At 43.7% G+C, this 25,000-nt stretch overlaps 1 protein-coding gene across 6 annotated transcripts in view; it reads left to right on the top strand.

The window, feature by feature from the left end:
* The window catches only part of unc5a (unc-5 netrin receptor A), a 187,475-nt gene that overhangs the window by 49,003 nt on the left and 113,472 nt on the right, over window positions 1-25,000 (top strand). The gene's annotated exons all lie outside the window — the stretch shown is intronic.

Below are 25,000 nucleotides of genomic sequence, written 5' to 3'. Positions count from 1 at the left end.
ATGGGATTCAGTCACACACACACACACACACACATACACACACACACACACACACACACACACATATACACACATACAGGTTGTTATTTTTTTAATCCCTTAAATATGTTCCTCTGATTGAGCATATGGCTCAATAGAACAGTCTGCTTTTCCTCTCTGGGTGTCTGGATCTGAGAGAGAGAGAGAGAGAGAGAGAGAGAGAGAGAGAGAGAGAGAGAGAGAGAGAGAGCATAAGCTGTGTTCATCATCTCTGCTTTCAGTGCTTCATTTCGATCTCCCTTTGTGATGCTACAGTCGATGTGGTGACCGTGTGTGTGTGTGTGTGTGTGTGTGAAGGGCAGGTGGACCCAATCACACAGCTAAATCAAATGTAAATGGGAGCGACGCAGGGGCCAGACGAGACGCCCTGCGCCGTGTAAAGCGGTGTGTGTGTCGAGAGCGTGCATGTCAAACCACGCCGAAGGGTCGCAACATCTGCATGCGGAATTGAACAATCGAATCAGGAGACACCAGGGAGACGAGAACGCAGCACAGGATCGTGTGTGTGTGTGTGTGTGTGTGTGTGTGTGTGTGTGTGTGTGGCAGCGTTCCAGGTTCATTTTCCTTCAGGATGTTTTTCTTCGCCTCCGATTTGAACGTTCCTTCAGTAATAGGAACATTTACACTGATTGTTCTGGAGCTCAAAGAGGATTTTGCACTGGTTTGGGGGAAAATAATGAACTTTCTACCAGGCTGTAATATAAGGCTATACTTTATATCAGCCTTTTTTATAAAAGCATATCATGGAGTGTGTTAGTTTCTATTTTCAGCAAGTCGCTTAATACCATCATGGGTTAAGCCCAAGACCAGAGAGAGGTTTGTACTTTACCTCGTGGGTTTCGTTCGTACATTGAACAATACAAATCAATACAAATCAAAAGCTCCTGACCAATCAGAACCCAGAGTTCCAGCGCACTTCGGAAAATAAATGCCGATCAGAGATCAGTTGACGTATCACAGAGGATCGGTGACGTGTGTGTGTGTGTGTGTGTGTGTGTGTGTGTGTGTGTCACTGTTAAATCCTGTGTGTTAGGAACATCAGCAAGTCAGAAACGTGACCACCTACTGAACATAAACACATTCTCTGTGAACGAAAGAATCTAAAAAAAACCTGTGGCACTTTTGTCATTATGCACATTGTGTGTGTTTTTAAATATATTTGACGTGTGCAATTGATGTAAGAGATTGACTGACAGGCAGACAGCGAGACAGGCAGACAGAGAGAGACAGACAGACAGACAGACAGACAGGCAGACAGACAGACAGGCAGACAGCGAGACAGGCAGACAGAGACAGGCAGACAGACAGACAGAGACAGGCAGACAGACAGAGACAGGCAGACAGACAGAGACAGGCAGACAGCGAGACAGGCAGACAGCGAGACAGGCAGACAGACAGAGAGAGGCAGACAGAGAGAGGCAGACAGACAGACAGACAGATAGAGAGACAGACAGGCAGACAAAGAGAGAGACAGACAGGCAGACAGACAGATAGAGAGACAGACAGGCAGCGACAGACAGACAGCGACAGGCAGACATCGAGACAGGCAGACAGACAGATAGAGAGACAGACAGCGACAGGCAGACAGACAGATAGAGAGACAGACAGCGACAGGCAGACAAACAGACAGGCAGACAGCGAGACAGGCAGACATACAGACAGGCAGACAGACCGATGGAGAGACATATAGACAGGCAGACAGACCGATGGAGAGACAGACAGACAGCGACAGGCAGACAGAGAGACAGATAGACAGACAGACAGACAGACCAACCGACCGACCGACCCATTAACAAGGTCATTGTGTGAGAACCTTTCAAAGGCCAAGCAAATCAATGGGCGAGCAAATCAAATCAGTGGCTCTGAAGCACGTGCCTCGCTTTTTATTTTGTTAACGTAAAGCTCAGATGTTTCCTGTGAGACAGGAAGTACAGACAGTCGAGACTTCTTCCCAAATCAACAATTACATTGTGTTGTTACAATAGAAATCATTCACACACTATGGACCTGTTGATGGTACAGAATAATACCAGTGAATCCAGACCTCCTGACCAATCAGAATCCAGAGCTTGATGTCTACACACTCACATATACACACACACACGTATACACACACACATACAGTATACTCACACACACACACTCACACGTTTACATTTACATTTACAGCGTGTGACAGACGCCCTTACATAAGTGCTTAGATCTCTAACATTGAATACATTAATGCTGCTCACTAGGTTACATACTTAAGATACCATGAGTGGGTGTATATGTGAAAAAGTGTCAAAGGTTGTATCTCACACACACACATACACTCACACACACAAACACTCACACACACACAGTATACACTCACACACACATTCACATATAATATACACACACATACACTCACACACACACATTCACATATACACACACACATACACTCACACACACACAGTATACACTCACACACACATTCACATATAATATACACACACACACACATACACACACACACACATACACTCACACACACAAACACTCACACACACACAGTATACACTCACACACACACATTCACATATACACACACACATACACTCACACACACAGTATACACTCACACACACACATTCACATATAATATACACACACACTCACACACACACATTCACATATACACACACACAGTATACACTCACACACACATTCACATATAATATATACACACACACACACACACACACACACGCATGTGAGTTCTTCTCTTCCCCACTGGCTGCTATTTGTAAACCGGGCTCAGGAGCTGTGCCCCAAATAAACTGACCTGATTTGATTTCCACTAGAAGAAACCTCACTCCCTTCTGTGGCAGCTGTTGGGAGTTAAAAACGTTTTCTCTCTCTCTCTCTCTCTCACACACACACACACACACACACCTTTACACTCCCTGTTGTTTTCCCCCTGTAGACATGAGCGATCATGCTGGTGTGATGATGGAGTTCACAAGTCAGTAAAAACTTTTCATTTTCATCTTCCCCCAAAAAAAAAAAAAAAACCACTGAATATCGAGGCGTATTTAATTATATAAATAAATAAATATAAATATATATATGTATCTGTCCTGATGTTCAAACTCTAAGATGTGATTGACGGCTGTGATGTACAGCAGATATCTCCGGTTCAAAAGGTTCGTTCGACCGAGCGTTCTAAGCGAAGCAGAGCACTTCAGGTTCCGTGTAATCATCCCCACATCAATAAGACTCCACTTTTCGGCTGGTATTAGAGCCGGAGCGAGCGCTCTTTAAATCGGGTCAGACAAACGGAAAAGTATTCACAGGAAGCAGTTTCCAGTTTACTGTAGCGCCGAACAGGGAGCTCGGCAGAGACGTCGAACGCTTTCCCTTTTCTCCGCCATTGTTCAAAACCAAAATCGCAGCTGCTCTTTGTTAGATAAATAACAAACACGCCCCGTGTCCTGAAGTGATAAGTGGCCATCATTGATCTCCATCTCTGGTCGGTTAGGTCTAATTCTTCATCGCTGTGCTTTCAGCGTGCGCCATATGGCGAGGCTTTCGACGCCACCTGCCTCTGGGATAACGGGCAAGATTGAGCTCGGAGTCGTTAAAAGAGAAGATGAAGTGTGTCTCCCGTCTTCTCGGATCACCAGTCATTTTTTATTTATTTTTTTTTTATTTTTTTTTTTCGAACCATCGCCAGCCTCAAGGCACTCTCTGAGACTCATGCAGACGAGGTCAATTTAATAAACCCACGAGGAGCTTCAGCTCTTCGGTATGAGCGATTCACTCGAAGCACGGCGTGTCTTTTATTAAAGTCGGCGTTTACACATTTTTGTTGAAATATATTGAATTTATGCCACTTCTTATAAGATTAGGCGTTAAAAAATAAACAAATTTTTTAAAAATGGCCGCTTTCCGTCAAGGTAGCACCCAAGATGCGATATCTCAGCACAAATCATCTGGAAGCTGAAGTGTCTTTTAATTTCACAACGTCGCCACTTGAAAAACGTTGCCTCTGAACAGATAAAATGATGACGGATGGTTTCTCTCTCTCTTTCTCTCTCTCTCTCTCTCTCTCTAAATCTTATCTGACAGCATCGTTGCTACGCCGGAACCTGAAACAGAGCGATTGATGTGGATGAGGTGAAAAAAAAAATGCTGATCTGTATTTTTTTTTTTTTCATCATTGTTTCTTTTGTATAACGGTGCAGGAGTTATTTTTCTCGCTCCACTTGAAACGCAATTATAATTTCCTTTGTTGCGCTACGACGGAATCGCAACCGAAGGCCGGTCGCGTCGTCTTCTTGCTGCTCTTCTTGTTTTTAAGGAACAAACGTTTGCTAACGCTGCAGCTCCCCAAGCTCTTGACCGCTCTTTTCTTCAAACAGATTTTATTTTTTAGTGACGATAAGTTACGATCTGATCCTCTAAAGTCAAAATTTTTTTAGTTTATCTTTTTTTTTCTTTTATAAGATGGAAAACGTGATACGGCAGAAAGAATGATGTGTTTTTGGGACGTAAGAGCAGTTCACAGTCACCGTGCTGAAGGTCAAATGGAAATGAAACGCACCGGGACTCGGGAAGATCAGGCGCTTTTACTTTTGCACCAAAGTGACCTTTTGATAACATATTTACCTTTAACCTTCGACGACTTTGCGGAATTCAAACACTTTCATTTCTTAAAGAACGGTAAAGACTGCAGCTTGTCACCGTAGTTAAAAATCACAAAGCGTCCTAACAAAGCTCCAAACCCGACACTGACACCAGAGATCCCTACCAGAAAACGTCGCCATAGCGACGAGGAAACATTTCCTTTTCTGGTGTTTGGTGTTTACCATCAACGTACAGTAGGTTGTTGCTATGGAGTCGATCACTTTTCAAATCAGGGAAAAACTATAAGTTAATCAGACTGAGCGTAGATCACGCCAAAGCGATCTGATCGTCGACGTCATTAAATAAAGAAGCCTGTAGATCAGAGCAAACGTCAGAGTGAGATGCAGAGCCATGCAGTGATAAGCCACAAAGCCTGGAGGACAACAAGGTCTGGTTTAAAACAGAAAGTGAGGCTTGGGCGGTCCCTGAGGTACGGAGGGTATCCATGGTGCTCACGATCCCAGAGAGATCCCAGCAGCTGGCTCGGAACCTGGGGATCCACCAGGGAATATGAAAAGCAGTGAGTCAGTAGAACGCTCAGGTGGTCATGCTCTCGTTTCTCATCCTGTAGGTTTCCGTTTGCGTCCGAAGATCAAAAGCAGCCGAAAGGGTCTCAGGAGCAGGGGTCGCTGTCCAAGGTGCTGAAACTACAGACGCTCCTTACGGGTTCCATGGAGGGTTGTCGGGGCTTTGGGTTTCTATATAAGGGGTTTATTATGGTTTTATGGGTGGGATTGTGTGTGTGTGTGTGTGTGTGTGTGTGTGTGTGTGTGTGTGTGTGTGTGTGTGTGTGTGTGTTTGTTAATCTGAAACAAAAAACGTTATCATACATTATTTTATTTTCCTACTATTAAATAAAACAAAGCAGCAATAATGAAATTGAATTTATTTATTTATTTTCCAGTTAATTACTTTATTTTGTACAAATTGACAAAATTTGACACTAAATAATTCTCTCTGAACTCATTTCACCGAATGGTTTTGTGATGTTTTTGAGCAGCACCACATTGCGCTCTTCACACAGCCTCTCGGCCCATCTGAACGCCCTCTTATCAGGGCCAAGGAATGGTTGGAGGATTTGAGGATTTGATTTGTGGGCAGACACGGTGGTCCTAACGAGCTTTCTTGGAACGAGAAAGCTGGAGGACAAACAATCGTGTAATTACCGCTTGGACCCCCAGATTAGGCCATCAGTGGCTGTTTGAGCTCCGGGCGCTTGAGCCAAATCCACTCAGAAGCACGAGGAATATATTAAAGGGATCTGATGAAGGTTTTAGCCTGGACACTCACAAACACTCACATACACACACACTCACATACACACTCACAAACACTCACATACACACACACTCACATACACACTCACAAACACTCACATACACACACACTCACATACACACTCACAAACACTCACATACACACACACTCACATACACACTCACAAACACTCACATACACACACACTCACATACAATATAGTCACAAACACTCACATACACACACACACACACACACACACACACATACATACATACAATACAGTCACAAACACTCACATACACACACACATACAATACAGTCACAAACACTCACATACACACACACGCACACACACACAGTACAGTCACAAACACTCAAATACACACACACACACACACACATACAATACAGTCACAAACACTCACATACACACACACACACACACACATACAATACAGTCACAAACAGTCACATACACACACACACACAATACAGTCACAAACACTCACACACACATACAATACAGTCACAAACAGACACATACACTCACATACACACTCGCATAGTACAGTCACATACACACTCACATACACACTCACATAGTACAGTCACATACACACACACATACAATACAGTCACAAACAGTCACCTACACACACATACACACTCATAGTACAGTCACATATAGTCACATACACACTCACATACACACTCACATAGTACAGTCACATATAGTCACATACACACTCACATACACACTCACATAGTACAGTCACATATAGTCACATACACACTCACATACACACTCACATAGTACAGTCACATACACACTCACATAGTACAGTCACATACACACTCACATAGTACAGTCACATACACACTCACATAGTACAGTCACATACACACTCACATAGTACAGTCACATACACACACATACATACACACTCACATAGTACAGTCACATACACACTCACATAGTACAGTCACATACACACACATACATACACACTCACATAGTACAGTCACATACACACTCACATACACTCACGTACAGTACAGTCACATACTGTATAGTCAGATACACACACATACACACTCACATTCAGTCACGTCATGACTATAACACGTTTGAGAACTAGGAAATCTGGCTCCAAGGTTTTACACACAAAGAGGTTCTGCTCACTTCCTCCAGTTTCCTTTGTGGTCGTTCTGGTTTTATTTTCTTGATCATTTGGAACTAGGGCTGACATCCGATGATGTGCGAGCTTGGAGCTTGTAGTACGGACATCGTCACGTCATGTACACTCTTAAAAATGATGGTGGTCGAGACGGTTCCTCTGAGAATTAGTTGTTTTTTTTATAGCCGCCGTCGTCGTTTTGATCGATGGATCTTCTGTCATGTTACAGCACCATTACATGAAAAACGGTCATATAGTCAGGATTATTGAGCCAAAGGTTCGTCAAAGAGCTTAAATAGTTCCTCTGTGGCGGTGTTCTAGGGCACCAGGTTTGTTATAGTGTCATGGTTTCATTTATTACTGTCATCCCTGTTTTATTTATTTATTTATTTATTTATTTTTTAATCCAATCGAGACAGAACTGTCGTCAGCGCCTGGTAGCACCGCCACGTTTTCAAATACTTAAGCAAAGCTATAGCGAATATATCGATTTTTTTTTATGTTGTTGTTTTTTCATATCGTCGTCTTAAATAATTGACACGTCGAGTATCAGAGTAGACCTTGGTGTGATCTTTCCTGCATTGAGAACTTTATATAAGAAATATGTGCAGTAGCATGACTTGTTGTCCAGCTCCATATTCATAAATATTTCAGTCGCATACCAGGATTTCTTGTGTAACCCTGAGTTTGTTGTACATTCAAAGTCTGTGTAAGACTCAAAATAAGACTAATCATCACTATCTGCCTGATGGGGGGGGGAGTAAAACTGCACCTTTTCTCCAATTGCGCCGGAAGTTAAATTCGTGTTTTGCCGTTTAAAATCAAAAACAAACAAACAAACAAAAAACCCAAGCTGCTTGATCCGATGTCTGAAAGTGCAGGTCTAAAGTTTTCCCGCTGCACCCGGGTGCTAGTTAGCTGGAGAACGGCGCTGCTGGGAATTGTCAGGGTGTGATGTATTTGTGATGCAACCTCAGTACAGGTTCCAGACTAACGTACAGGACAAACAAGACGGACGAATCACATACCGCGTTATAATGCTGTGTGTGGAAAGTGAAGCCGTGTGTGTGTGTGTGTGTGTGTGTGTGTGTGTGTGTGTGTGTGTGTGTGTGTGTGTGTGTGTGTGTGTGTGTTTGCGGGCGAATTCTGGATTCCGATCGGTGACGGTGAATTTTTTTTTTCGAAACAGCAGAGATAATGATATTTATAGTAAAGCACTTGTAGTATGGTTTTGTTTCTATAGTAACAACAGAGAGAGAGAGAGAGAGAGAGAGAGAGAGAGAGAGAGAGAGGGAAAGAAAGAGAGTCACCATTTCCAGGCGATTTGCTAATGAACAATGTGCAGATAAGAGGTTGTGGTTCAATGACCTCGTCCTGGCTTTGCTAAAGTTGTGTTAACTGGCAGTATAGTGTCTGTTTAGTGGTGCATGCATTGTGTATGGTGTGTGTGTGTGTGTGTGTGTGTGTGTGTGTGTGTGTGTGTGTGTGTGTGTGTGTGTGTGCGCATAATGTAACAAAGGTCCCATGTAAGTGGCAGTCTAAGTGTCCTTGGAAAAGTTATCTGAGGCCAGCGATGGATGAGAGGCTGCGGTGTAGCGCGGTATCGATCCACCGCTTAAATCAGCATCGTCCAATCAGCTCTTCTGACCAATCAGATTAGAGCTTTTAGTGGCATCGATCGGCAGATTGAGGGATTTTAAATCCGAAGACTGCATCGTGGTTGTTGTTGTTGTTGTTTTTTTTTATCTGTGCAGAAGGAAAAAAAATAACATGTCCACTCAAAAAAAAATAACATGTCCACTCAGTTTTATGTAATAAGTGTTTAATTCACGAAGACAAGAGAGCGTCGTTAATAAGAACGGTCAGAATTGCTGGAATGTTCAGAGCGCTAACGGCTAATTAGTTCATCTGTCGTCATTCGGTTTTTTAAAAATGAAGCGATCTTAATATCCACGTGAACGCTGCTACTGTACTGATCAGCACTCTTGTTTCGATGCTTTGCCCATGCTCTGATATCACACACACACACACACACACACACATGTGTAAAGTAGAAAACCAGGACAAAAAAGCTTCGGCGACGTCACCGATCGATACCGCGGCTGAAAATTTGACGATACTGCAGCATGGAGTCTTCCGTATCAGCCTGAGCTCGACAATCATCCGCTGTGATTCTTGTGTTTGTGGAACAAATCAAATAAGAAGAGCTGCAAGGCCATAAAAGGAGTGTGTGTGTGTGTGTGTGTGTGTGTGTGTGTGTGTGTGTGTGTGTGTGTGTGCTTGACTAGCTGCCAGATTGGGCTGGTAAAATCTCATATTTACATGCACCAGCTTCTCAGTGTGATCTAGTAAACTCGCCTGTAGCTCTTCTCCGTAGCTTCACCCCGACTTCACCCGCGAGAGCCACCACTGTGGCTGAGTGCCTCCATCTGTCTCCAGAAACACAGCGTGGAGAAGAGACGCTCTGCTGGAAAACTCAAACCTCCTCCAGAAGTCTTGTAAAGCTGAGCTCACAGTCAGCTGCCACCAGATTACACTGCAGATCTGAAGACAGATGGGTGGGTGGGTGGGTGGGTGGATGGATATACAAATGGTGGGATGAAGCGGTGGATGAATGGAGGGATAGCTGGATAGGTATATGAATAGATGGCTAAATTAAATGGATGGATGGATGGATGGCTGGGTGGACAGATGGATGTATGGATAGCTAGACAGATAGATTAATAGATGGCTAAATCGGATGGATAGATGGATGAATGGATGGGCAGCTGGATTGACGGAAGAATGGACGGATAGCTTGATTAATAGATGGTAAACTTGGATAGGTGGATAGCTCGATAGAAGGATGGATGGATGGATGGAAACACCAAATGCCATAAATGAAGAATGGAAAGCTTGACAGAAGGATAGACACATGGATGGACAGATGAATAAATGGTTAAATGAATGGATAAATCGCTATTTTGTATGGATAGATGACTAAACGAACGGATGAACGATTAAGCAGCCGGAAGAACGGAGCGATAGCTAGATAAACGAGTAGCATAGACAGCGATTAATTAGCGAGTCGCATGGATGGCTAGATGGAGCATTAGTAAACACACCTCCCTGTTTGAGTCGTGTACTAAACGATGCACTGCCACGTGAAACATCACTACATCGTGCGCTTCCTCGCCGTATAGGCGGCCTATTAATTACCTAGAATGTGGTTTGGGACACAGCCCCGAATTCTCATCAAAAGCGTATTACTCAGCTCTCTCAGCCGAGAGGGGAAAATTCCCACGAAACGTCGTGGCAACGGCTCAGAAATGCCTTTTTTTCTACCAGAGAGACGGCCAAACTCCCAAATCATACTTTCAGCACCGTCAAATTGAATTGAACTTCATTTTCAATTCCTGAATTTTTCTTGCTTCTCAGATTAAATTAGTTAAAGTAGAGCGAGAGAGAGAGAGAGAGAGAGAGAGAGAGAAAGAGAGAGAGAGAGAGAGAGGGAAGCGTAATAGCAGCACTGATAACACACTCCCTCATTGTGAAGATTCTCATGATTCTCCACCAGGAGAAGGTGACCCATCAGGTCCCTGGCCTCACATCCCGCTGAGCCCAGCAGGGGGTCTATAATACCACCAAACACCATTACTCCCCCCACCTCCCCCTCTTTTTCTCTCTCTCGTTCTCTCGCTCTCATCATCCCGCCTTCTCGTTTTCTCACAGTCTCTCATTCTTACATTATCTTTCCTTCTTTTCACCCTCCTTCCCCACGGGACGCTGCTCTCTTAGCAACACCGCTTTCCCCTCGTCCTTCTTGCTGTTGGAGGAGGGCCGAGTGTGTCGGCAGCCCCCCGGGGCTGCGACTCGAACGCGTACCCTCTTTCCACTCTAGATGTGTCTTATTATTTACACCCTCCCTTACTGGAAAGAGCACTAATCTTTCTTTCTTTTTTTTCCTTCGTCATGTGATTAAAGCGTCACCTTGTGTAATACAGCACGGGTATGACGTTGTGTATCCACTCTTATCTCACACTTGCCTTTAATCCCGACACCAGTGTGTGTTTTAGGACACGAACCTCTTCGACACCGCTGATTTAGCTGATTAGCGTTGATCTTCTCAGCCCTAAAAAAGAGCTCTTAACAGATACATGTTGGAATTATTGCACCAGATCGTGTTGCTACTGTAGTCATTCATTCATTCATTTTCTACCGCTTATCCAAACTACCTCGGGTCACGGGGAGCCTGTGCCTATCTCAGGTGTCATCGGGCATCGAGCATATATCGGGCATATTTGGAAAGCGCGATGTCGCTGTGCTGTACGTCGAATCTTCTCATTACCAAGTCAAATTCCAGCGTACAGTTCTCTCGTTCTGAATCCTTTCTCTGATACTAAACGCAGCCCTTCAACACGCTGCAGGGAGTCTCTTCATGAACAACCAGGCCTTCAAACCTTCAATACGTGTTTAGCTTGTTTTTTTTTTGTTGTTTTTTTTTGGTAACCAAACGAGCCTCGAACGAGGGAGAAACACGCGTTGGGATTTGTAAAGCTTAACTGATTCCTTCCTGACGGTTCTGTAAAGGCTTAATAAACAGAAGCGCCGGCGCATCAGCACACTTTCAGAGATCACGCTCAGTAAATTAGCTTCTTTTTTTTTTCCCCCCGTCGTTCCTTTGCCAGTAAACTTGTTACGGATCTCCCAGCTGCGGCAGTGTTGTGCTTTCCGAAAGTCTGGCATACCAAAATTTTACGCTAACAAGCCATGCTTGATTTTCGGAGAAGAGGCTTGATTTGTGAATCGGGTGCTAAATTATTTAAGGCTCGTTTGTCAGGGAGAATAATCGAGAGACCGAAAGCGACGGACAAAAGAACAGGACGATAAATCGAATGAGGAACTCTGTGGACCGGAACGATATGGTGATGCTAACACAGCTGACCAACAGGCGTCTGTCATGAATGTCCGTAGATTTGACACGTAAAAGCTTTCAGCTTGATTGGGATCCTATTTAAGGGCCCTTGTTTGTAACGGATGCGGCATCAAGAAAGCCTGAATGAGTCAGAGTCTGAATAAACGGCAACGCTTCTGGTTCGTCACCCCATGACAGGCGGCGTTCAGAGTGGCGCATTAAAACACAATCAGTCGCTATTTGGTGAACTGTAAAGCGAGCGTTTCAGAGCAGGTGTCCTTAAAGCATATGTGACAACAAAAACTGAAAAAAAATCTGAATTCTGAAGAAAGCACCGCTTTTCTTACTGCTGTCGAAATCGGATATGATGAATACGGCGTGATGCACAGAGCTGGAAAACATCAAACATGCGGAATAAACACCTGAAAGCAACGAAGCCGAAGATTCCCGCTCCGACTCTGTCACGTTTTTACATATCGAGACAAACGATACGTCGTTTCTTCTTAATTCATTCGTTCATAAGTTTAAGGTCGTGAGACGTTACCTGACCTAGCGATCTTGGTGCCGTAGCTAATATTTAGCCGTCACTTGCTGTGCCGGTCGTGCAGCGTGACGGCTATCGTTCCATTGTAAAAGCCAGAACTCTAAACAAATCCCAGAATCTTCCGAGGAACTATCATGTTAGACAACATCCACTAACCGCTTCACTTTACCGGATCGTTTACAATCAAGCTAGCATAAGCTTGCAGGTTTTTTAACAATAAAATGAGCAAATTTTATTGGAATTACGTTCAAATATGCTACATAACAATAGGCCTCATGTGGCTTATTTAGTAAAAGCAATGAAAGTAACTTTTAACTTTAACCTCGTGAGTTAATTTTTCCTGTTTTGGATATTTCTCAGGGAGTTTTTTCTTTTTGTCTCCCAGGGATCTCGATCTGCATCTGGATCACTATAGACCTGCTCTGTGACAACGTCTATTGTTAAGACATCTATGTTTCTTCTTTTTTTTGGGGCGGGATCTAGCATCTCGTCTTATTGTAAATATATCCCGCTTTCATTTGGCGTCTGAGCCAGCCATCGGCTCATGCAGCCCGACACACAAAAGCCAGCGAGCGTCTCTCTTTTCTCTCCGTCTGTTTTGCCGGGGGGATCAAAACGAAATAGAATAGGTAATTCTGTGTAATCACGGTGGCATTAGATGGATATCAGCGACTCCTCGTAGACCGATCGCAGCTGAGACACCAAAACAAACTGACAGAAGAAATGGATTTGTCTTCGCTTAAAAAGAAACACTAGCGCTCAACAGTTACCCATTATCCACTACTGCGAGTCTGAAAAGAATTCCGAGCAATATCACAGAGATGTCTGGAGGAAAAAGGGAGAGTCCTACAATGCGAACTTCATGCTAGCGACGTAAATCTCTTTGCTAAAACGTTGGTTTTTTTTTAACCATAAACCGTTTCGGAGCTGAAACATTTTCAGCTAGCTGATCACATCATCAACAAATACAGTAGGTTATTTCTGATGGATGTGACAATAGAGAGCAACAACAGTGTCAGAGTGTCAGTGCAAATGTTGTATGCATTCAATCCGGTATCTAATAAAATTCAATACAGTACATAAATGATTAGATTCGGTGCCAACTGCATATGATTAACTACTTAAACCATTACATTATGGACCAAGTGCATATGATTCACTACTTAAACCATTACATTGTGGACTAAGTGCATATGATTCACTACTTAAACCATTAGATTCTGGACCACGTGCATATGATTCACTATTAAGACCATTAGATTTGGTTCCAACTGCATATGATTCACTACTTAAACCATTAGATTCGGTTCCAACTGCATATGATTCACTACTTAAACCATTAGATTCGGTTCCAAGTGCATATGATTCACTACTTAAACCATTACACTGTGGACCAAGTGCATATGATTCACTACTTAAACCATTACATTGTGGACCAAGTGCATATGATTCACTACTTAAACCATTATGTTCTAGACCAAGTGCATATGATTCACTAGTTAAACCATTAGATTCGGTTCCAAGTGCATATGATTCACTAATTAAACCATTAGATTCGGTTCCAAGTGCATATGACTCACTACTTAAACCATTACATTCTGGACCAAGTGCATATGACTCACTACTTAAACCATTATGTTCTAGACCAAGTGCATATGATTCACTAGTTAAACCATTAGATTCGGTTCCAAGTGCATATGATTCACTACTTAAACCATTAGATTCTGGACCACGTGCATATGATTCACTATTTAATGCATTAGATTCTGTACCGACTGCAAATGATTCAATATGTACGGTATAAGATTCAGTATACATTCAGTATACATCTGCCATGGTGGCATTATCACGTGACCACCAACATCAGACTAACCACAAGAAACCTTCTATTACAGTATGCTGGTGTTAACAAGTACGGTTTAACCACGACGTTTACTAGCTATAGCACTTCTACATGAAACGAGCTGATGCGGTGCCTTGCACCATGTTTGACTCTGAAAGCTTTTCCTCTCCGGTCCCTTAGCATTATGGGATACTCAGTGTGAATTGACTGATGGATGGACTGTGTTATGGAAACTGAACCCTTTCCCCTTCGGTGAACCATTTCCGTTTTCCCGTGGCACCATTTTCTTTATGCTTTATTTGACACAGCAGAAGTCTCCAGTTTGTAAGATTAGAAATGGCCAACGCAGAGATGACGGCACCCCCGTTTTTCCATAGGTTAGACGGATTCGGCAACCGGTGAGAAATGGGCCGTTTACGGCAAACACGAGCAGCGTTGAGAGATGAGCGTTGAGCGTCGAGTGTTTTTGGCATCTCAGACAACACGTTAATAAGAAGATTATGAGCTTATAGCAACCAGGCAAACAAACGCCTCTGATCCGATGTGTGCTCAGTATGATAATACAGTCGCTGACAGAAACGCTAGCTCTTAATAGTTTCATTAGGCGTTCATGATTGATGTGGATTTGAGATTTTTTTCCAAATAACATTATTTCCAGTGTGTCCCAGGAGATATTCTCATTTTTAATGTGTTACATTTCCTGAATACTTGATCCTCGTTAATGTCGATGTTGATGTCTTTGGGATGTATTCGGCACCGTGTCAGTATTCCGACTCGGACCCGAGAGTCACGTCGGCTCCTGCGAAGGAGTCGTTACCATAGAAACGATCATGTATTATGTATTACTGTGATTTGCAGCCTCACTGTGCTCTGCTGTATAAAAAGAGCGTGTATGTAACCCAGCGCTTCCATGACTAATAGGACGGACGTGACGTGACGTTGCTTTCAGATTAGTCCAGATACGTCCGAATCCGTCTGTGCCAACACGGCGATGTATGGAATCCGAATAAATATATTTCAGTTTCCTTCTTTTTAGAGTAGAATACGTCGCCTGTTGGAGTTTTTTTTGGGAGACTGAAACCGTGCTATACTGTGATTACACATAATTGCACATCGCTGCTAGTCGAACGTACGCCGATTCGTGCCGCGCTATCGACAGCAAACGACGAGAGACAGAGAGAAAAAAGAAAAGATTTATGTTTATTTCAGTCCTGAATTGCGTACGGCGATGCTGTTGTGTCGAGCAGCGCTAAGAGCAGCAGCGCTTAATAACATGCTTCAAATAAAAGAGAATTCAGAGTGCATATGTACGCTGTGATGAGAGGCCCACACCGTCCGAGAAAGCTCCACGTATTGTCTCGGACATGACAGTTTGAGTAGGGCAAACCGGGAGGCTCCTGTTTTTCCGACACCCACCCTGACGGATCGATCCGAACCTTCATTTGCTTAAGAGCACTAGATCGCCATTTGGGCCGTCGCGCCCTAGCGAACACGAAGTAATTCATCTTCCATTTGCACTTCTGTCCCGTAAACACGAGTGACTTCAAAGTGGAACCAAATAGCAAAACATTCAGTACGTGAATAGCAGCAGAAATAAATAAATAAATAAATAACGGTCTCCAGGAAACAGGAGACAGAAAGGGATGCGATTAGCACACGACGGCGGTAATGAATAAAAGACGGGAATCATACAGACCTCCCTTCAGCACGCCGTTCACAAAGTTCAACACAAACAGGGTTTAGAGGCTGAAAAATATTAGCATCACATCTCAGGAATCTCTTTTATTTCCTAGATTTCTGTAAAATACTGTGGATAGAAATAATAGATATTAAAGAACTGGGAAAAACAAATAGGCAGCAACAAGTCAACCGATGAAAAGAAATAAACAATAAGATAAGAAGAGGAAGGGGATAAGTTTCAGATATCAACCGTGTAAAAATGAACAGATGTGATTTAGAAACATTTAAAAAAAAATAAATGGATAGAAGAAACGTAAAGGATTTGTGATGGCACAACGTGTTGGAATGGAAATGCTGAAGCAATACGTCGCTGTCGAGTCGAGTCGCATCTCCTCGGTGCGTTTCTGAGGAGCATCGTGACAGACTTATTCAATTAGCAGCATGCTAACTCGCTCCAGCCTGCTTTTATTTGCTTGAGCTTCAGAAGATGAGCGTTTGTCAGGTGAATTAACTTAGACAAAAGGTGTGTGTGTGTGTGTGTGTGTGTGTGTGTGTGTGTGTGTTTGTGTGTGTGTGTGCATGGAATCCTGCTTAGCAGTTGCATTAGTTTTATATAACAGCGTATGATAAGCACGCTAATTGCTGCTTGATTTCCCTCAGAGTTAGCAACATTAGCATCGTTGTACCGTTGTAGGAGTAAAAGGCTGCAAAATAAAGGTGTGTGTGTGTGTGTGTGTGTGTGTGTGTGTGTGTGTGTGTGTTTGTGTGAGAGTTTTGTATTTCTTTGACTCGACTGTGAGATGTTAGTGATGTTTCCGTGAGATAGAGACAGCGGACGAGCGACACACCTAGCTGTTACCTGGAAGGTGTGATGTATTGTTCCTAATGTAAAAGAGTGTGACGATGAAGAATCATGTCGTCATCGTCATCGTCTTTGTGTGAACCCGAGCTTTATCTCCCACTGCTGAAGATTACTTATCTATCGATCGAGGCCTTAGGCTTGGCAGACAGATGCGTTTTTAGCTTAACAAGCTGGGCAACAGCAACAACCGCGGAAGCTAATACGCTTTAATGTCACTCACGGGAGTGTGCGTTGTGGAGACCGGGGTGGTGGGGGCTCGGGGGTTGGTCTCGAAGTCTTTGAGTCAGTCCATTCACCAGGAAAGAAACTTCATCTCGGTTGGTGTTTAGATCAATGTCTGTAATTACACTCAGTTCTGTGGGAAATTTAATAAATAGCATTAAGCAATGAGAGGCGCTTTTAGCTACATGGCCGAAACCTGGGCTCAAGACAGACCAGAGCGAGTGTGTTAAAAAAAAACAGGGAAAAAAAAAACAACAGGCCTCCGATTAGATTTGTGCATAAACGGCAGAGATTTGCATATCTCTGTAATGCAGTACTGGTGTGTGTGTGTGTGTGTGTGTGTGTGTGTGTGTGTGTGTGTGTGTGTGAGAGAGGTTTATACCAGGTGATAAATGCCAGATGTTTGTAGAATCCTCAGCCAGGGGCTTTGGCATGGCTCCATGCTCGCACTCGAACATGTCACCTCGGGCCAGCTGACTCAACAAGGTGTAAAATCCAAAATGGCTGCACTCTCGGGACCAGCGAGCGCTTTTCATGTGACAGCTTTTCTACGAGATTGGCGGTGGCATTCAATTCACTGCATTGTTTAAGCGCTGAGCAGATCATCCCCAAATAGATATTGACTGCGCGGCGAGCGGCCGGCTCCACGGGAGAGCTCTCGTACGGCGGCGTGGAAACGGGTTTAGTCAGCGAAGTCCGTTTAGTATGCCTGCGCCAGACGTTATTAGTTTGTTTGTTTGTTTTTTGATAAAACGTAGATATATATTTGCAGACTTTTCTGGAAAATGTTCTTCAGTTTCCAAGTGCAGAAGCCAACGTGTTTAGTCATATAAAAAAAAAAATACAAATAATTTTGATCCATAGAAATCTTTGGTTGTTTACAGCAGCAGTCCCCAACCTTTTTTTTCACCACGGACCGGTCAATGTTTGATCATTTTACCGCGGCCCGCTAGGGGTGGGGGGTGGTGGGTTTTGGCTATGAATCATTTTAATTTAAATGTATTTAAATGTGCCCTTTTAACTCACTACAACACTAAATCAATGAGAACCCTGAGCTTGTTTCTTTACAACGAGACGGTTCCATCTGGGGTAATAGGAGACAGTGACACCCGAAGTGTGTCGCTTATGTCCAGTTTATTGCGTTGTTTTGTTTCGGTTGCCGTCACTGCAGAAATCCCCGCTTCACACAGATAGCATGTCGGAAATGGCAATAGGTATTTAAGTGCTGTGGTGACAATCTCAGGGTATTCCGCCATGACTTTAATCCAGAACACCGGCAGAGTTTCTAACTTTCTAACGACGTCTGTTTCGTGCTCATTTTTGCTAATTTGTGGGTTAAATTTGAGCAAACACAATATACACGTACACCAAGCACTGTTAAACATGAGAAAGTCACCTAAACCTGCCCCGATATCACGATATTTTGCGCATGCGCGGTATTGGTGCGGCTTTAGGTGACGTCTCTCAGCTCACGGTTAATCTCTCGTCCATGGAAAGTCGCACAAACCCGAGAGAAATACACCACAGTAAATAAAATGGAAATAATTTAATGTTCCTTGGGCGGCCCGGTACCATTTGGTCCACATTTGCCCCGGGGGTTGGGGACCACTGGTTTACAGAACCGCCATAAGGTTTTAAAAATGAGAGCACCAATACTTTTGCAGAGCATCATTTACATGGTGAACTGAGGATGAAGGAATTAGGAATAAACGGACTAAAAGACTAAGAAGCAGGATTTTAAATGCTGGAACTCATTCAGCTGTTTCGGGTGGATGCAGAGATTATAGAGTAAAGAGGAAAAATAAACGGCGAATATTCTTCCTTCATGACCTTCAGCAGAACGAATCAATCGCACATCACCGTGTGCTCACGTGATCGTACACACCGCCGACAGGTCATAAGGACCCGGTGGTTTTGGTGCTGTGATCTGCACTACGTACAATCCTCTGCTCCGACCAATCAGAATCCTGAATCCAGCAGCGCTCTGGGATACGTTTACGGAGTTAAAGCAGCTCTCTGGGATATGTTTACGGAGTTAAAGCAGCTCTCTGGAACTTACATTAAGCTTTACAAGGGGACAAGGGGCGTATAATTAAAGTTCACGCTCAAACACCTCTCATCCATTTTGCTTTTTCTTTTCATCCGGATGTGAAAAAACAACAGAAAAGACAATGAGGTATACTTAAGGGAACAAAGAGAAACTAGAGCACGGATCTTGCACGTCACACACACACACACACACACACACACACACACACACACACACACACACACACACACACACAGGGATCACTTCAGTGTGTTCGCGGTAAGCGTTACTCTGCGATTCTTTTCTTCAGTGCCTCACAACACATTAGTAGATTTACTTTTTTTAAATATGTTGTTGGTAATTGCTGACACGCTCGCTTTTCAGACAAAGCTTTGTTTATCACAACCCAATTACAAGGCCATTTAGACCATGAAGAGGCACTTTGTCTCGATGCACAGAGACAGGAATTTCCATAACGAGGCCGGCGTGTACAGGGGGAACGTTGTAAATATGCAGCGCGGGGCTTCTCGAGCCGCCGAGCCGACGCTGGAGCGCCGAATTCCCAGAGCCGAGCGCGGAACGCTTTAACCGCTATCGAACCTGCCGCCGTGTTTACGGATGCGTTTTAATTAATGAAATATTTATGAAAGGACTCATTAGAGAGTTTATGACTTGCATACAAACACGAGCGCGTAAGCCAATAAAGCCGCTTCGCAATTAGCCAGATGTAACAAGCAGGAATGAGGCGAGTGTTATGCAAGGACATATTTTACTCCAGCAAACATAAAAATCCACCAACAGGACATTAGGAATCAAACGGCATTTGGTTAACGGCCTTTTTAGCCGAATATCATTAATGAGTTATTTACATCGATGTCAGCATTATCGATCGTGCCGGATGCTAGCGAGGAATTCAGCACTAGCCTAATTGTTATGAAAGTAATGAAACTTCCAGTGGTTTTAGAGATGCTTTTAAAATGATTTGTTGTCTGTAATTATTCCGTCGAGTTTGCCAATCGGATCGCTCGCCGATTAATTCCGTTTTACAGCCACGGACTCTATATAAACCAACCCGAAAAGTTTTTAGCGTGAGGAGGCGTTTAATTCACATCTCCCGCATCAGCGCTTTGTTAAGGTCAGAAGAAAAGTCGTCACCGCTCACAACGGCGGCGTTTACTTTTTTCCGGCTAACACGAGCAAGCTGCGTTTTGTTTGTTTTTTGTTGTTTTTTGTTGTTGTTTTTTTTTAATTATTGTAACTTTGAGGAAGAGAGAAAAATAGGTCGAGTGTTTAGAGCCGCTGAAACGTTCATGAAAACCTATTCCGTTATTTGACTTGAGAAATGATGAAGACAAGAACCACAGCTCATGTCAATGTACGAAGTCCCAGTGCATTCTGGGAAACCTCTCACCTCGCCGCTTCCCGCTCTCTTTTTTTTTTTGCGATTCCAGCCTACGTCTAGAGTCCCAGATGATTTTTCTGTGAAAAATAAATCAATGATTCTGAAAAAGTCTGTGAAAAGTGCAAGCTCGTCAGATGTAGATGAGGTTTTTTGTTTGTTTGTTTGTTTTGGGGTTTTTTTCGCACTTATTTATTTAGACACTTGTTACAGACAGACACGGTTCCTATCCGAGGCAGAGTGGGTGGTTTCGTTTGCGCTGAAAGACAGGCCGCACAAATAAATCACTTCTCCGAAAGAGAAATGGGTTTAAATTAATTTGTCACCATCTTCTGTAAACAGGTTGTGTGTCTGTTTGGCCGGCGGAGGTAATGGCTTAGTCACGGTGAACAGGGTGAGCGTCTCCACACTATTATTCGCCTCCCTGAGCCATTAACGCGTGACGGATCTGTTTCTCCTTAAGGGCTGTGAATTCCTCGCTTTGTGTTTTTCTCCGCCGGATGCTGTCCAGACGCCATGCAGATTTGCAGAAGCGGCTTCACAAAATGTCACGTCGTATTACAGATGTGATTGCTGACATCTGCGTCTGTGTTCAGTCCAATAAATATCGAGCTCAGTTTGTGCTTTCTATATTAAAACAGACATTTCTGACAGATACAGAGGCCACTCCCTCTCTACAGAGGACACTCCCCTTTCAATTTGACTAACAGAGAGGCCACACCGCCTTCACTATGGCAAACAGATTCAAAGGCCACACCCCCTGCATTATGACTAACAGGTACGGAAGCCACACCCCCTTCATTATGCCAAAAAGATTTAAAGGCCACGCCCACTTCACTATGACAAAAAGATTCAAAGGCCACACCCACTTCACTATGACTAACAGATACAAAGGCACACCCTCTTCACTAACAGATACAAAGGTCACACCCCTTTACAATAGCTAACAGATTCAAAGGCCACACCCCCTTCACTAACAGATACAAAGGTCACACCCCCTTCTCTATGACTAACAATACAAAGGCCACACAAATACAAAGGCCACGCCCCTTCACTATGACTAACAATACAAAGGCCACGCCCCTTCACTATGACTAAGAACACAAAGGCCACACCCCTTCACTATGACTAACAGATACAAAGGCTACACTCACTTCACTAACAAATACAATGGCCACACCCCTTCACTATGACCAAGATACTATGACTTACATATACACAGCTCATCACACACACACACACACACACACACACACACACACACCACCCCCCACAGACACACACACACTTTGACTGACTAACAGACTAACTCAAGATACTCCGTAGAAAACCTTTGAATCCAATGGGTGCACATACTTTTGCATTTGTCTAAAATGCCTCCATTACGTGTACATGTTAGCACCGGTGAGCTCATTATCCCCCCAAAAGTGACTTACAATTAAGGTGGAAAGTTTGTCTGACAGTCATGAGATTTAAACAGCCTTCCTATCCAGGGCGCAGAACTTTAACCTCAGAGACGGAGCTTCTGTAGTAAACGGGTTGTTTTGGATATGCAAATGATCTCGCTGCTCTCCTGAGTTTGGCCTGAAGGGAAAATCCTTCCCGTTCTTTAATCTGCGCATGTTGTGTTTTGCACTTGTCCTCTGTTTTGTCAAATCCCTTGCTCTCAACTCAGAATTCTTAAGTATGCAAACTGGATGTGTGTGTGTGTGTGTGTGTGTGTGTGTGTTTTTTAATAGATCCAAAAACACAAAGAGGCGGTGTAATGGTTCTCGCTATCATGTGCTTTGCCATGCGTCTCAATTACACTCTGATTTCTGCTCTGTGTGCCGAAGCTTGAATGCCACTTGGCATAGTGTGCCGAGTAATTTGCCAGATAAATCGTCTAATGTAACGGCGTCCTAATCCGGCTCCTGAGAAATGCTCGTTAGCCCGGAAGCCCCGTCCTGCATTACTACTCGGGAGGATTATTAAATAAGGACACGACGTCCGTTCCCCCATCGTCATGCTTTTGGAAGCCTTTTGTTTACGGCTGTAAATAAAAAAAACGATTTAGCCGCGCTTTGCCAGAATCTAATTATTGGTAGTCTGTTGAGCTGAATGCTTGCCCAAGGTCAGCAATGGCATCCAGTTCCTCCCGTAATGCGATATGGAGCGCCAAGCCTGCACCAAGTGGAGTTATTAGGAATATTTGATGAATGCGTACGTGCTACAATGGCAGTGTGGAATTAGATTGGTTTACAATTGCATGCAATTTGAACACTCAGTTTGCTCAGCTGGTTTTTGTGGTTAGTGTGTGCTGTGTGTCTTTTATTTATTCTGCCTCGTGTGTTTATTTTGTTCTGTGGCGTCCTTCCTGTTCCTGTCTGTCTGTTTTTTTTTTACAACTTGTCACAACGATGACACTATAAAGACATGGACAAATCAGCTGCACAGATGGACAGTGACCCGGTGCACAGGTGACCCAGTGGTCAGGTGACCCAGTGGACAGGTGACTCTATGGACAGGTGACTCTATGGACAGGTGACTCTATGGACAGGTGATTCAGTGGGCAGGTGACTCAGTGGAAAGTTGCCTCTATGGACAGGTGACTCTGGACAAGTGACTTTGTGGACGAGTGACTCTGTCGACGAGTGACTCTGTGGAAGAGTGATTCTATGGATGAGTGACTCTATGGACGAGTGAGTCAGTGGAGAAGCAACTCTGTGGATAAGTGAATCAATTTGAATGTGACTCCGTGGACAAGTAACTCTATGGACAAGTGACTCTATGGACGAGTGAATCAGACGAGAAGCGACTCGGTGGATAAGTGAATCAATTTGAAAGTGACTCAGTGGATATGTGACTGAAGAGATCTTTTTTGTCCATACCTAGTTTGTTTAATGTTATGGAACACCACAAGTTAGCTCATGCTATCACTTTGTTTAGAGCAGCTACAACATTTTCCTTGCAGCTGGAGTTAAGGAAATGAATGCACCCTCACCTCATGTACATAGCCGAGAGACAGCAATCATCCATGCTTTGTGCTGAGAAGTCACTCACGTCGCTCATTAACAGGATGTGTTGGAGCCGGACATCGCCGGTTAGCATGGGCAGGGCATGGTGCCCATTTACTGCCAATTATTCTATGCCAAGCTGTCATTGTTCCTCTGCGTCTACAGAAAAGCTCATTCACTACTGCCTACAAGAGCTGAGAGAATGATGTTCTTCTTTTGGAGTTTACAAAGACACACACACACACACACACACACACACACACACACACATATCATATGTTGACTGTGAATGTAAAATCAGCTGTATATGCTCTGACCTCTAAGCGAATGCCGAGAGCTAATCCCAACAGCGCGCGTGCAAATCACTTGCCACTGACCTAGACGTCAATATAAGCAAAGAAACCACACGCACAGACTTAATAATAAACTGTTAAGACTTCAGATTGTGTTAGTTATTTGCCCGGAGCTCACTATCTTAAAAAACGATCTTAATTAGCACTTAATGGCGCCAACCTTTTCCTGATAGGCCACGCAACCCAATTAAAGCATGTACTTTCGCAACAATGGAGATAGGAACGCAGGAAATAAGGCTAACAAAGGTTTCAGCGATGCCGCTCGCATTTACAGGGCGCAGCGACTTCTGAACTGACGGACAGAGATGAGTGCCAGGCCTCAGATCTAATGCACACTAGTCAGAGAGCATCAGCAGAGACATACGTCAGCGGCGAGAGAGCAACTTTCTCGGAATGTCAGACGCGAGAGCCAGAGAAAAAAACAAATCTCGCCTTCAGCGATGGAGCCTGAGATACAGTTGACTGAGAGATTCAGAGATGGAGATGGAAGAGGGAGGTGTAGTTTTTTTTTCCCTGTTAAATGACAGGCCCGCAAGCTTGTGTGCACTATCGGGGGTTCTCCCTCATACTGATTGTGATTTATCTGCACTTCGCTCTGCAGTAAAGCCCATCAGTTTATTTCCACCCGAGCTTGTCTGGAGACTACGGTACAAAGAACAGAGCGGTCAGCGATGTCATGTAGGATACGAGCGTGGCCTGGGCGAGCTTGCACGTAGCATCAATGTTTTAAATGCTTTCGGCGCAAATAAGAACGCTAGACGAATGATGAACGAGTAGCGATAGAACAAGGTTGATTTCGTGATGGGATTCGTCCGGATGGTATTGAATGGTTTCTCTAATTGAATCAATCCTTTTTTTAAATCAGGTGGTGTATGTTAATGCCCGTTAGTCCTTTTGTTAAGCGCTGATTTTGTTTGTTTTTGTTTCGGAGTGGACATAGGTAAAGGAATCAAAGAGAAAATTAAAGAAAAAAAATATGTCAATAGAGAATGTGGACACGTTGCCCAGTGGACACGTTGCCCAGTGGACACTTTGCCCAGTGGAC

Source organism: Tachysurus fulvidraco, chromosome 15 (genome assembly GCF_022655615.1).
Source record: "Tachysurus fulvidraco isolate hzauxx_2018 chromosome 15, HZAU_PFXX_2.0, whole genome shotgun sequence".
Taxonomy (NCBI): domain Eukaryota; kingdom Metazoa; phylum Chordata; class Actinopteri; order Siluriformes; family Bagridae; genus Tachysurus; species Tachysurus fulvidraco.
The sequence above is the reverse complement of the archived record's forward strand: the minus strand, read 5'-3'. Positions and strand labels throughout refer to the sequence as shown.